The sequence below is a fragment of the Taudactylus pleione genome, unplaced genomic scaffold (genome assembly GCF_031769625.1).
Source record: "Taudactylus pleione unplaced genomic scaffold, aTauple2 ptg000156l, whole genome shotgun sequence".
NCBI lineage: Eukaryota > Metazoa > Chordata > Amphibia > Anura > Myobatrachidae > Taudactylus > Taudactylus pleione.
In genome coordinates this window covers 12121110-12136980 of record NW_028284558.1, presented here as the reverse complement: position 1 = coordinate 12136980, position 15871 = coordinate 12121110, and the positions used below count along the sequence as shown (strand labels likewise).

The 15871-nt window shown below is 44.8% G+C and overlaps 1 protein-coding gene across 2 annotated transcripts in view; it reads right to left on the bottom strand.

Moving 5' to 3' along the window:
- CERS6 (ceramide synthase 6) overlaps positions 1–15871 on the bottom strand; it is a 443580-nt gene that overhangs the window by 236816 nt on the left and 190893 nt on the right. The gene's annotated exons all lie outside the window — the stretch shown is intronic.

The following is a 15871-nucleotide window of genomic DNA, read 5'->3' as shown; positions in this document are numbered from 1 at the left end:
TGGAGAATCCTGGAGTCCTCCCTCTCCTTCAAACCATACATTCAGCACTGATCACAGTCCTGTTTCCATCTAAAAAATATTTCCGACCCTTTCTCACCCAGGATGCTACTAAAACCCTCATCCACTCACTTGTCATCCCCGGATTGGACTACTGTAACCTCCTCTTATCTGGCCTCCCTGAATCCCACCTCTCTCCACTCCAACCTGTCCACAATTCTGCTGCTCGACTAATTTTCCTCTCCAAACGTTCTACATCTGCCTCCCCTCTCCTAAAAGCCCTCCATTGGCTCCCCTTCAGAACCCAATTCAAGGTTCTTGCACTCACTTTCATAGCCCTCACCCACTACTCTCCCATCTACATCTCTGACCTCATCTCTCTTTACACTCCTATCCACCTTCTTTGCTCAACAAATGCATGCCTCCTCTCCTGCCAACTAAATTACTTCCTCCCACTCCCACCTCCAAGATTTTGCCCGTGCTGCTCCCTACCTCTGGAATTCTCTACCTTACCTCATCAGACTCTCCACTTCTCTACAAATTTTCAAACGGGCTCTCAAGACCCACTACTTCAGCAAAGCCTTCCAGCTCTCATCCTAACCTGCTGCTACCGGCTCCTTCCTCCCTGTCTACCCCATCTGTGTCACACTTGTTTGTCTGCACCTCCCCATTAGATTGTAAGCTCTCACGAGCAGGGCCTTCTACCCTCTTACTTACACCTTCATCTACTCCTCACTCCCCACTTGGGTACCTAATACTTGGTTTCTTACTGTACGTCCTGTTGCTTATTTAATGCAGCAGTGTATATAATCTTTGTCCTGCATTGTACTGTACTGTAAGTTGCTGGTTCACTTATTTATGTACTTTGTAAGGGGCTGCAGAACATTTGTGGCGCCATGTAAATAAAGGGTAATAATAATAATACGGTGTGTGTACTGTGTTTTTTTTACTATTTTTTTTACAGTGGGGCTACTGGGCTGACTACCTGCTGTCACTTGTAGTCCCACAAGTACCAAAGAAAAGGCACGCTGGCACCTGTAGTCCCACTGTAAAAAACAATAGTCCCCATCTATTATTAACACTATTACCCCTGCACCCACCAGCCAGGGGTGCAGGGAAGAGCCCCGGGCTTCAACTGAGGCCTGGGGTGCTCAGGAGAGGGAAGACCATTTTATTGGGGGGGTACCCACCTCCTCTGGGATCCCTGGCCTGAGATGACTAGTTTGGGATATTAATGCTTTGGCCAGGGTGACCCAGTGAAAGGGTCCCTTGGCTGTGGCATTACACTCCAGCTAGTTTGAGTCTGGTGCTGGTTTTAAAAATACGGGGAACCCCACACCATTTTTCCCCTGTATTTATAAAACCAGGACTGGCTCACAGACAGGACTCCTCCTCTCAGACAGTATTGTGGTAAGTGGACTTTTAGTTTCCATTTAGACATATATATATATATATATATATACACACACATACATATTATACATGCACACGCATACATATTATATACGGGGGACGCCTACACATTTTGTCCCCCATATTTTTAGTACCAGGAATGGCTCAGGAGCCTGTGGCTGGTTATGCTTTTGGGGGAACCCCACACTTTTTTTCTGACTTTTACACTTTTATTTTTACACTATACACACATGCAGCCTGTATGTATCTCACTGATATGTGCAGGCTGCATGTTCAGAAGTGTTTGGCTGTGGTCAGACACAGGGAACTCATGTAGAAACATGATCACATACACCACTGAAAAACACGATTCAGCAAAACACGATTCTTGGTAAATTTGAGTGTTTCAGCTATCAAAACTCTCACGTTTTTCAGCAATGCTGTGAGTGTTTCAACTGGGACCAGACACAGTTCTTAGTAAATTTACCCTTAGGCATCTACGGTTTGCCATGACTTTTGCCACTTTATATAGTATAGTGTATAGTGTATTAGTAGAGTGTTTTATATTGTAATAATATAGAGAAGTAGCAGTATGTACTTGTTTTATGTATTTAATGTACAGCAACACACCCACAGGACCATGGTGATCCCTACTGGTGCCTATAACAGATGTCTCTTCAGGAATAAAAGAGGGAGAAATGGTAAAATAAATGGTCCTTAGAGGAAGCTTGACAGTACAGTATGTATCAGATGCCCAATCAACTGAACAAAGTATAATTTCAAATCTCTAGGCTTCTTCTGCACTGATGGGTGAATCACAAGGATTACATTAGTTAGGGGAGGGGATTTTAAGCAAACTTTTTTTTCCCTAGACTGCTCTTTTTAAGCAACATTTTCTTTCATGACGTACCTCGTAGTAAGCAACTAGAACTGTGACTATTAATTTACTAATACTGAAGCTCAGTTCAATCTGCATCAGCAACAGACCTGTGGTGAGCACTCAGCCAAGCTGCAGAGATGAGACAGTTCAAAACTGTACACTCAGGCACAGTGACAGGGTGCAACAAAGGGTACCCTCATCCCGAGCCCCAAGGTTTAGAGGGGCCCCGACTGCCCCGCGGTTCAAGGGCTCAAAAAGCAGCTAGGGTAACCCTCCTGGTGACTCCTCCCTCCGGTGGGTGGCCCCTCCCCCGGCTACCCTTCTCATCTAGTGCTTGCCATATTAATGACTGACCTGATAACCCGGCGGTGCCATTACGCACAACACTGCACCGGCTCTTCTGTCCCTGCAGCCGCGGCACGTCCACCTAAGAAAAGCAGAAGGAGGCAAGAGAAGTGGCTGCAAGTCCAAGCAGCAAGCTGCTGCAGCAGCACCACCACTGTACACTCCGCAGACTGCAGGCATCCTCCTCTCAGACAGTATTGTGGTAAGTGGACTTTTAGTTTCCATTTAGACATATATATATATATATATATATATATATATATATATACACACACATACATATTATACATGCACACGCATACATATTATACAGTACATGCACATATTATATATACACATATTATACATATATATGTATATATATATATATATATATATAGGTTTAAAGCCCACAGCAACTTTGCTTTTAAATGTAAGACAGACACCAAGCACACCTATTGCAAAGCACCTAGGAAAACAGCTGACACAAGTTAGTGGGGTCCCATGATGGGGGCTGCAAGCTTAAATGCATTGATCAATTCATGAACCAAAACCCCACTGTTTTTTATTATTATTATTATTGTTAGTTATTATGGTGAGTGCAGAGCTCCTGTGATTTCTATTTAAACAATGTGGTCACATACCATGTTGCACCCCAAATCTAGGAATGGTGAGTGCTGTGGATTAGTGCTTTTTTTTTTTTTTATTCATTTTTTTAATTAATCTTTTTGTGATCACATTTTCTCATGCACCCCTTTTAACCTGTTTAATCTAACTTGTGTGAGTTGTTTTCCTAGGTGCTTTGCAACAGGTGTGCTTGGTGACTGTCTCACATTTAAAAGCAAAGTTGCTGTGGGCTTTAAACCCTGATAGCATACCCTGAGTTTAACACTAAAGGAATAGCTATTCTGAGCAATAGAGTAGGGACTTGCAGTAAAGTGGAGTCCCGTGATGAGGGCTGCAAGCTTAGATGCATTTATCAATTCATGAACCAAAACCCCACTTTTTATTATTATCATTATTATCATTATTATGATTATTGTTAGTTATTATGGTGAGTGCAGAGCTCCTGTGATTATATATATATATATATATATATATATATACATACACACACACACATATACAATGCAGAGAAGAGGGAGGCACTCAAGGGACTTTTACAAAAAAATCACCACACTGTCACAGCATAAGTGTGTCCCACATTTCGGTTTTAATAACCTTCAAATACCGAAACCAAAACGTCAGACACACTTATGTTGTGACAGTGTGGTGATTTCTTCTTATAAAAGTTCCTTGAGTGCCGCCCATCTTCTCTGCATTGGTTCATTATCTTCGGAAAGGCACCAGGGCATCTAATCCGCTCTTCAGAGCAATATATTAATATTCATATATTAGCACACGCAGGGGATTGATATGTGGTGGGGGGGTCGAGGGTATTAGGTTCAAGGGTGGTGGAGGGGGGACCCCCAGAAACATCATTGTACCGGGCCCCAAGATTTCTGTTGCCGGCCCTGTGTACACTATATACAGAACACATATTACTTAAGAAGGACATTTAATCTTTAAAAACAACAAAACAAAACCTTTATTTTCAGTGCTTTTCTAATCAGTCGGCAGGGCAAGTTAAATGCAGCGAAAAATTACCTTTTCATTTGTAGGTGAAAGATTTCCTGCAAGCTTTTATTACAGATAATGCTCGTTTACAAAGCTTCTGTATATTCTTGAACAGATATTTGACACACTGTTCAACTGTGCACTGCATGCTCTATTAAAAGTCAAGGGGATTTATCCAGCCCTGATGTAAAATCCTTTATTTGTAATTCTCAGATCTCTATTGGCTTTCATATAATACTGAACTGAAGTGACTGTACCATATCTCCACATAAAATGCACTATTGTTGTACCTAATAAATGCCCTTTATCTATTTACATGTAATCTACTTACTGTGATCCCTATGCAACATTAATTTATGTAAGTGTACGATTCGGGGTTTAACAAAGGTGGTGCACATGGGGTATGTGTCCTGAGCATTGGGGAGGGGGAAGTGCAATCAGGGCCGGATCACCTAAACACTAAGGGGCACCTGGATGTACATTATGTGGCAACTTATTGGCCTCCTATACGGTCAATAATTAAAGGAGCAGTAAGTTTGCGGCTTAACCCATCACCTGGGAACCTAGGCAAAATTATACTTCTAAAAAATGAGGTGAACAGATATATAATAGTATAATGTGGTTTTTTTTGTATACTGTGTACTGAGTTGCCTATTGTAATGTAAGTAGATAGTGGCAGTGTTTATGTACTTTTGTTTTACTGATATGTTATTTCTTTATTATTTTGTTACTTATTATATAGTACAATCACTGTTTATGTTAAATGGGGTACGGGGTGCAGGAATGATTTGGGGGAAATGTACCGTACTGTAGATTAGAAGGATATTAGAAGTCAAAGGAGTTCCATAACCACATACAGTAGGACCTCATATACTATAATGATGTTTGTTAGGCTTGTGATTTACCTCTGTATTTCATACATCAAATACCCTGTAATATCTCACGGCTCCTAAACATAGAACTTTAACACTCCTCTGAAACACACTGTATTATCTTATCTCCAATATACTTACACACACCACATATAATTAGAGACGAGCGGGTTCGGTTCCCTGGGAACCAAATCCACCCGAACTTTGGGGATCCGAGGCAGATCCGAGTTGGCTCGGGTTTTCCCGCCTGACTCGGATCTGAAAACAAGGCAAAACGTCATCATCCCGCTGTCGGATTCTAGCGGGTTTTGGATTCTATAAAGGTTCCGTGATCGCCGCCATTTTTCATTCCGGCTGTGGAGCGTGAAGAGGGAGGGAGCTGGGACCTGTTGCTGACGCTGATGCTGACCATAGGGGCTGGCTGCTGGCAACTGTTGTCCATATAGGGGCTGGCTGGCTACTGTTGTCCATATAGGACCTGGCTGTTGTCCTGTCCATAAGTGCTGGCTGTTGTTGTCTATCCTGTCCATAAGGGCTGTTGTCTATAGAGAGGCTGGCTGGCTGTTGTCCTGTCCATAGGGGCTGGCTGTAGTGCTGTGTTGTCCAGGGGGTGCTCTGTCCTTCAGGGGTGCACTTCACCCTACCCCAGTGTGAATTTTTTTTTTCTGTGTGCGTGTTAGCCACACTTGTGATTAGCGTAGGTGTGGAGGGGTGCTGTGCTGCTGTCTGTCAAGGGGCTGCTGCCTCTTTCAGGGGTTTAGCCCAATGTTAAAAAAAAAACTTTTTCTGTGTGTGTTAGCCACACCTGTCATCGGCGTAGCTGCGCAGGGGTGCTGTGCTCCTGTCTGTCAAAAGGCTGCTGCCCAAAAAATAAATAAACAATTTTGTTTGTGTGCATGTTAGCCACACCTGTCATCGGCGTAGGTGCGCAGGGGTGCTGTGCTCCTGTCTGTCAAAGGGCTGCTCCAAAAAATAAATACACAATTTTTTTTGTGTGCATGTCAGGCTAAAAGAAATTAATTTTTACCCTGTTAAAGCTGTCAGCTTTAGAGAAACAAAAAATTGGCAATGCCATTCACTACATGAAGTGGCAAGGAAAGGATAAGGCGGTGGCCTGTATTTATGATGACTGATGGTTCTAATGATAATTTAAGCCCCTCTGCTTGTAGGAGAGGTACAAAAAAACGTAAATTGTTAAGACGAGTAAGACACCGGAACCAACTGTGTGCTCGGAAAAATGACAAATCCCCGAGGAGAGACCAAGTGTGTCCCCTGTTGCCATGTGTGAGCCTGACCTTTCTAGTAATACTATACTCAAAGAGGATCCTCCTTCCACCATTTGTTCCCTTCTGACATAGACATCGAAGATGTTTCTGTGGAATTGCACGAGGAGGATGAGGAGAATATTTATCTAGTTGGTGATAACAAGGATGTTGATAATGATGAGGATGTTGATGGCAAGGATGTTTGTGTAAAAACTGTAAATCAGGCAACAGTTGTTGCCCATGGTGGGAAAAATCCAAAAGTTGCCATGCCTGGGCAAAGGACCAAAAAATCCACTTCCATTGTGTGGAATTATTTCCATCCAAATCCAAACAACCTTTGCTAAGCCATTTGTAACCATTGCCAAATAACAGTGAGTAAAGTTAAGGACCTTAACCATTTTGGAACCTCCTCCCTGTTACGTCTCTTGCAGCTCATTCATCAAATTGGAAAGGGTATTTCAAATTGTAAAACTTTGGGGACAAAAAAACGAACAACAATCAGTCCAGTGTCACCTAGCTTCTCCCTTCTATCTGGATCCAAGCCCCTGCAATCTCCACCACCAACACCTGTATCATCATCGACATCCTCATTCATGATCGGAAGTATTCTAAAAAACAATTGACTATTAAACAGTCCTTTGATAGACTAAGTAAGTATAACAGCTGTCACCAAGTTTCACAGCGGATCACTGACGCCATGACGGCTGTGCTAATATTAGATGGTGAAATACTCAAAAATGAGGGTGGAGGAAGTGTAAAAGGAGAACGAGGGGGAAATTTGTGTCCTATCTGACGCTAATGTGGATGTTGATGATGAGCATGTGGTTTGCGTAAATCAGCCAGTGGCAGCAGTTCTTGCTCATGATAAAAAGAAAGCCAGAAATGCCATGTCTTAGGTGTGGAATTATTTTAACCTTAATTCTGATAACAGTTGTTAAAACAACTGTTCCATTTGTAAAGCCAAAGTTAGCAGAGGAAGGGATGTTAACCATCTAGGCACCTCCTCCCAGTTATGTCATTTGCAGCGAGTTCATGCAATTTGTTTAACAAAATTATAATTTGTAAATTAATAACAAGCAGTTAAGTATCAGCTACCAGCAGTTTGTACCAGCACATGCAATCTCCACCAACAACACCCTCATCATCAACCTCCTCCTTAATAATTGAAGGTAGTCCTTCCAAAAAATGTTTTGTGGGGGCCCAAACAAACCAAGGAGTTCAGCTACGAAAGTGTCAGTCCTAGTGGCTAAAGTGATTGCTTTGTTAAACTGTGCATGTCCTTTTTAATATCCCACATAAGAGTGGGTGGGAGGGACAATTCCATATTGCACCTCTTTTCTTTACATTTTGCACAATTTGGGGCATTGCTGACTGACATTATTATAGTTTATTAAACTGCCATCCTGTCTGCCACTGCTGTGTGACAATGTTTCATAGATGTCCTATCTTTTTTTAAACTGCCGTGCGTTTCTGCCGCTGCTCTGTTGCTTACTTTAGCCAGCCAGCTCACTGCAGCCTTTGGCCTATATTGGTGAAAAATAGTGAAATCAATATTGTGAGCTGTGAGATGGTTAAAAATGCATGGAAATTCCTGAAAATGATTGTTATTAAGGTTAATAATACTGTAGGAACAAAAATAGGTCCAAATTATGTGGTTTTAGCTGTTTATATAATTTTTTGGAAAAAATACAGATCCAAAACCAAACCGAAAAACAAAACACCAAGGAAATATATCCAAAACCAGATCCAGATCCAAAACCAAAACCAAAACACGGGGGTCGATGCGCATCTCTACATATAATATACATCACAGGATCTCACATTTATATGCCAGACAACATTGCTTTGTGTGCAACATGCACTCTGACTGCAATGTTTTGCCATAAGCAAGATCTGTGCTACCATTAGGCAGCTTTAGGCAGTGCCTAAGGGCGCCAGCTCCTGTGGGGTGCCGTTGAGGTGGCTGAGGTCCAGTGGCGGGCTGGGCCGGGGGGCAGGGTGCCATGTGTCCCCCGGGCCGCAGCGTCATGCGGGCCGCGGGCCGGTGCAGTCTGTGTCACTGTGACACAGACTGCACCGCGTGTGTAGCACTGACCGGACGGAGTCCGGTCAGCGCTACACAGCACAAACGCACAGCCGCCGGAGCCGGCAGCTGTGTGTTTGCTGTAATCAGCAGCCACTGAGAGTCTGTCAGACTCTCATCGGCTGCCGCTGCTCCCACTGCGGGAGCCATCTTCTGGCTCCCGCAGTGGGTAATGGGAGAGCCGTCGTCATGACGATGTCTCTCCCATAATGCAAAGTGGCCAGAGGAGCCGGTGGAAGCGTCGGGACCAGGATTGGGAATTTCAGGTAAGTGTTTTTTTTTTTTTTTTTTAATTAAGTCTCTCTCTACTGGGGGCACTACCAAGGGGGGGATTACTATGGGGGCACTACCAGGGGGGAGGATTACTATGGGGGCACTACCAGGGGGGGATTTCTATGGTGGCACTACCAGGGTGGGATTACTACTGGGGGCACTACCAAGGGGGTGGATTACTACTGGGGGCACTACAAGAAGGGGGACTACTACTACTGGGGGCACTACAAGGGGGGGACTACTACTACTGGGGGAACTACAAGGGGGGACTACTACTACTACTGGGGGCACTACAAGGGGGGGCTACTACTGGGGGCACAACGGGAGGGGACTACTACTAGGGGCACTGCATAGGGGGGAGGGGACTACTACTAGGGGCACTGCGAGGGACCACTGCTGGGGGCTCTATATAAAGGGCAATACTGGGGGTACTGCATAGGGGGGAGACTACAACTGGGGCCACTATTTAAGGGACATTGCATAAGGGTTACCACTATTTGGGGCACTGCATGGGGGGTGGACTGCTACTGGGGGCACTGCATAGGGGGTACCACTATTGGGGGCACTATATAAGGGGCTTACTACTGGGGGCACAAGGGGCACTGAACAGGGGGGACCACTACTGGGGGCACAAGCGGCACTGCATAGGGGGGGATCACTACTGGGGACACTACTTGAGGCCTGAATAAGGGTGTTATCTCCTGTGGCACACGGGGGCACTGCATATGGGCACTACGACAGGGGGCTGCCCCTAATCTTTATTTTTACCTTACATTAATCCCATATGGACCCGCCTCCTCCCTGAAACACTTGAGGGGGGGCAGCGCCATAGCACGCACATTCTTCGGGCACCCTGGCTACACGCTACTCCTCTGCCAGGGCCGCCTGGATGCATTTGCCCCCCAGGCTAAAAGTTGCCAGCCAGCCCCTGCTGAGGTCTCCAGCACAAAAATTAAAGAAGTCTCTAAAATTTACATCCTTTTGCTACTTAGTACTGACAAAAGAAGCAGATTATATAGACAGCTGCTGCACCCGTACTTCTATTCATGTATAACATGCCTGGCTGGTTCAGCAATGCAGGCAGATAGCAGTGTCAGTCCTCCTCCACTCTCCCCCTCTTTGAAAGTATACAGGTGATCTGAGGTATTTATAAGCATTTGTGGCATATTCAGCCCAAACTACAGACACTTTCTGGGGCAGCTCACACATGATGTGGAATAGTATTATTACAGAAGTTGCATTTAATATTGGATACTGTCTTCATGGGATCTGCTATTCCTGCAAATGTGTGTATATAGCACAGCAACAACTGCACTACTTGGCTCTCACTACGCTTTCAGTTTGTACACGTTGTATCAGACCAGCAGATATGCCGATTTGCACTGAGCTATGAGCCAATCCTAATGACGCCCATTCTGCAAAGCTCCCCGACACAGTTGGGGTAAAACAAAATTGTACTAATGTACGGGGCTGCAAAGTTTCTGACCAGAGTCAGGTCATCACACTTGGGGCATGAGGCATAAATCTAAGTCCAAATTCTGCCACATCTGCGCATGTGCAGAACGGGTCTGCGAGTTCGCTTGCAAACTGGCAGCAGACTGACAGTGATTGACAGTCTGCTGCCGTTGGGAGCGGGGAGGGGCGGCGACAACCTCCATTACCCGAAACGGAGGCGTGTTACCGCCGTTGGGGGGGAGGGAATAGGCCAGGATCTCCGAAGGGTGACGTAGATTTCCTGGCCTCTTCCTCTTAACTGCGGCGGCCGGTTGCGGGACCCTATGGGTTACCGCAGCCGGCCGATGGTACGCAGATTAACCGATGCTGCGTTGAACAACGCAGCTCGGTTAAGTAATGCACAGGGGGCGTGATGCCTCCTGTGCATTACCATATCTGCAAAGGATCGCAATTGCAGTGCTGCCTGAGTGCAGCTTTGCAATTACGATCCTTACAGAATCAGGCCCTGTGTATGCACCGCAGTCTACATATACAACTCAGAGCAGCTACAAGCGATTCTGTATCATACACATCTCAGTCACAGGTGATCACCAGACAATAGCTGCTAAGGGGCAGCATAATTTGAAAGAGGGACTCCCGTCTTTCCTATGTGGGTGACCCCACATTTATAGCTGAACTATGGGTATGATAGGGCTTGTTATGGGCTCTCGACCATATACAGAAAAGTCTGGTGATCACAGGTCATCATCAGACAACAGGTACTAGTGGGTCTAATTTGAAAGGGGGAACGCCCTGATTTCAAATATGGGTGCCCACTCAGTTGCAGCTGTCGTTATGGGGTTGATAAAGCACGTAGTACCCTCCTCCCCATATACACAAAATATACGTTTGCTGTAGCGTGGGTTAACGTGCCTAGTGATCACAAGTGAAATATGTACTGAGAGGCCCCAACATTTGAAAGGGGAGACCCCCCTCTTTCTAATTAAGGTGCCCCTTAATTAGATGTAGCCAGGTTGGGGTAATTTTCCATACTGCATGTGGTGAATCTCTGGTGAACGCACTGTTTGCACATCTGATATTGACTAAGGAAATTCCCACAGGTCTCCTCGACCCATGGGGACAAAGTAATTTATTTTGGGAGAGCACTACCTGCTATTGTGGAGGATGAGTGGGGCTCATCCTCTGCAGTTTAGCTGTATATGAGGAGGACGAGCCCCACTCATCCTCTGCAGTGAAGAGGTTAAAAAAATGAGTAACAAATAAAATTAAATTTCAGAGGGGTATTGGCTCTCTGGAATTTGTTTTGGCTTGTAATATTGAAAATCTGTTCAAAATATTGTCTACCCCTATTCTACAATAACAGGACAAGGGTTTTGGCATCTACTCAGGTGCTTCTTGCACTGAAACTCCTTCTTCGACAGCCTCTCAAATGAGCTAAGATTCTCCTGTCGTTTAGGACTTAGCTAATTGGATTTCAGCACCAATACCAATAAATCTATGGTGGTTTTAGAGCAGAGTCCCCACCTTTGTAAATCAGGAAAGTAGGGACTTTGGGCCTGATTCAGAGCCGGACGCTCTTTGAGAGTGCTCGCTCTGAATCAGGGCGTCCCTTTTTTTTTTTTAAAGACGGCCTCCTAGCCGTTTGCATAGCTGTGGGTGACCACCCACAACTTATGCGAGCGGCCAGGTGATGGCACCGATGGTCAAGACCATCGGGCTTGCGACGAGACCCTTGTGGTAGGGTCTCATGGCCGCAAGCCCCAGTGGACTTCCTGCTCTAATAGAGCAGGAAGTCCACCTACTGACATCACGAGTGATGTCATTAGGGCCGCCCACAAACGGCAGGTGTTCCTGCAGGAAAGCCTCCGTTTGCCCAGCTATTCCCCCTGCCCGCCTCCAAAAAGGGGCAAGCTGTCAATCACCATCGACAGCTACTCCTCTTTAGTGAGAGACCCGTAGCGATGGAGCGCCTGTCGCTGGCCGGGTCTCACGCATGAGCATGCTGGAGCCGGCTCCGGTTTGCGCATGTGCAGTGGGGGACCATCGACCCGCTTGCGAGCGCTGTGCGCTCGCGAGCAGGTCTCAATCAGGCCCTTTGTCTTCTTTAAATATTTCAATAAATGAAAAGGTTGCAGTATTGCATAAGAAGTTTTAAAGACACCATACAACATTTACATTTTTACTCGAGTACTAAAGAACCGTAATCATTTCAAGAACGTTGCTGCATGTCTACAAATGTATGTTCAATTATTACTTTTAATGATTGCACCCTGCAATAATGTTATGGATATGAAAACCACATTGATGGAACCTTTAAATGCTCTAATTAGTAGAACTCCTATTACATCTGAGCTGGTAGTGTTGCCTAATAAAGAACATTATATCAATGGCGTGTCATGTTATTTAATTAACAGTGTACTCCATCACACAAAATATGCTATAAAACGGGACATGCCATCTGCTTTTAATAGTATGGTCATAGCTGATGCTCAAAACCAATTACTAAGTTGACATTAAGACTGACTGAATGCTTCTGTACATTGGCAGCAGTATGCAAAACTGTTATCATTTAATTTAATTAAACTAGGCCTGGACCAAGTTCAGAGAGAATAAATTAATTTTCAGTTAATGTAGGTGATTTATTGAAATAAGGAGGGTGACATGTACAGGACAGTCTAAAAATGTAGGGAGCAAAATGTAAAATTGGGGGGGAATGAAGCAAGTTGTAGAGCATTCTGCTACCTTAAGGGGGCACACTAGTAATCTGGGATGTTGTGTGGAGCCTTATTCTGTAGTGATTCAGGGGTCTATTCATCATTTCTAAAAAATCAATGGAGATAATTAGGGTTAGAACTCGCATGAAGTTCTACCTACTTAGATAGATAAATAGATACTTTTACCTGCCTGCTCGTATCTTACTGCAGCTGTAATCTGTTCTGCGCATGCGCCGCTTCCAGTCACAGAAGTGGCGCATGCGCAGCACTGATTACAGTTGCGGTAAATGAATATAATGTACAAATGCCCTTGGGGAACAGAGAGGAAATGCTTCCCGTCAGCAACAGCATGCAGCAACGGGGAGAAAACAGTGCAGCCGAAGCCGGAGGGACCGGAAGAGGGAGCCGGAGGGACCCGACTGAACAGGGAGCCAAAGGGACCGGTCTGCGCTGACAGAGACACCTGAGGGAGGGAGCGGGCACACAATACCAGCAGGCAGCGGAGGGGGTGACGAGCGAAGGAGGAGGCGGCCACTGCCGGAGAAGATTGGTCACACGCATACAGCGCTAACCTTAGTAAATGGTTCGGGTATCCGTTTTTTGTTTTGCCAAGACCCCACTGGATGCTACAGAGACCAGCGCGATGGAGGAGGTAAGTATAGGATCTTTCTTGCAGGTCCATACCTCACGGATTTCTACTTGGAGAAGTGGACAGATCACCTGGCAGCAGGTAAGTATGTGTGAGTGGGTAGGTGTATGCAATAAACTTTTACTTGTCACGGTGTGTGTGTACTGTGCTTTTTAACTATTTATTTTACAGTGGGGGTACGGGTGCCGCCCGTCTGCTGGCACTTGTAGTTCCACAAGTGCCAAAGGGCAGGCATGCTGGCACCTGTAGTCCCACTGTAAAATACAATAGTTTACTACTATTTAACCCTTTATTACCCCCGTACCTACAGCCCAGGGGTGCGGGGAAGTGCCCCGGGCTTCAGACCAACCCTGGGGTTTCGGGAGAGGGACCCCTTTTTAGGGGGCCCACCTGCCGTGAGATCCCCAGCTTGGCCTGACCGGCTTGGGGTTGTAATACTTTGGCCACGGAGCACCGGTGAAAGGGTCTCCGGGCTGTGGCATTACACCCTGGTTGGGTTGGTCCGGTGCTGGTTTTAAATATAGCGGGACCCCTACGCATTTCCCCCCCCTATATTTAAAACCAGGACTGGCCCTGCAGCCAGGTGCTGGTTCCTAAGTTACCGTGGAACCCTACTTGTTTTGTACCCCGTAATTTTCGGAACCAGGACTGGCTGACAAGTCCGGGGCTGATTATGCTTTTGGGGGAGGGGACCCTATTTCATTTTTTTTCTAACATTTATCAATTTTTTTACAGGTTCAATACACAAGCAGCCTTCACATATTTCACTGATATGTGCAGGCTGCTTGATCGGGTGAGTTTTGCAGAGAGAAAACACTGCAATCTCGAGTAAGTAATCTCATCTAAACTCTCATAAACTCTCATCTAAACTTGCAATTTTGGGGAAAAATCTCTTTCTGCTTCACCATTGGAAAAGTCACTTTCAGCTGAGTTTTAAAAAGGAAAACTCACCCGAGTTTTGGTGAAGCAAAGTGAGTTGAAAAAAAAAAGAACTCGATCTATATTCAATTATTTTATTATTGCTGATTATTTACACAGTTTATGTACCTATTTTGTGGATATATATGATCTAGGTTGTTCCTTTTTTTGATATTTAAGGTCTAATATTTTAATTTAATCTATATTAAATATATTAAATCAATATTCCATCTGCGCTTTCTTCCACATCATATTTCGCTTGGGTTTATCCTATTAGAGTGACCAGTCACCACTCAGAGAGCAGCAGTAGGATTATTCTTTTCTGTTAATCACAGCGCCCTTCACTGTTTGTGTTTTTATGAAATGTATGCAGCCACCTTTCTGCATTCCCTTTTACATCTTATTGTAAATGAGTGGGTGTGGTCTGCTGGAATCAATGTAGCTTTTACCTATATTGTTCCTATGCTGATAATAGTATTGGACTAAGTTATAACAACTTATGCTTACACTTAATGTATATACTCGTGTGTGTTGTATTTCATGGGGAATACTGTGAAAACTATGTATAGTTTAACATGTAGCGATTGTTGTGGGGACTTACACTGTTATTTTCATCATTAGTCTATTAGACTCGTTGTGACATCTGTTCTTTCTTTTCCCCGCACCCAATTCTCTCTCTCCCTCTTGCCTACCATTCTCTTTCTCCCTCTTCCCCATTCTCTCTCCAGCTCCCTCCTGTTCTCTCTCACTTTCTCTCTCTCTCTCTCTCTTACCCCTGTTCTCTCACTCTCTCTCCCTTACCCATTGCCTCTCCCTTGTTCTTTCTCTCCCTCCTTAACCCATTATTTCTCTTTTCTCCCATTCTCCCTCCCCACCTTATACTCTCTTTTCTTTCCTCTTTCTCTCTCGTTCACATTTTGCAGAAATATATAATAGATTTTTTTTTTTAATATCACTTGTTTATTTCACAAACCTTTGTTTTACCATATACACCAACAGCACCATGCTTCTTCACATCTCCTTTCCTACAAAAGATTCAGTGCAGGCAAGGCCAGATTACCAATGGGCCACATGGGACTACAGCTCCAGGCCTCCACATAAATATAGGCCCATAATCACGACAGCATGATGATATCCAGACACCCAGCTGGCCACAAAGTTGGCCAAAATCAGCTGTGTTAACATTAATTTTCTATTATCCTCACAAAATTATGCAATTTTTCAATATTTAAATTTTTAGTGACACATTCGTACTTTGGTACCAGCAGCAGCTCCTACCCTCTTGCATGCGGTTAGGTATGGGATGCTGGCGCCCAGGATCCCAGCGCTGAGAATCCCAATGCCGGCAGCCCGGTTAAAATACAGACAACTGCCAGTAAGCCCCCTACCCCTAAACCTAACCCTTTATACATGCAGCCTAAACCTTACTTTT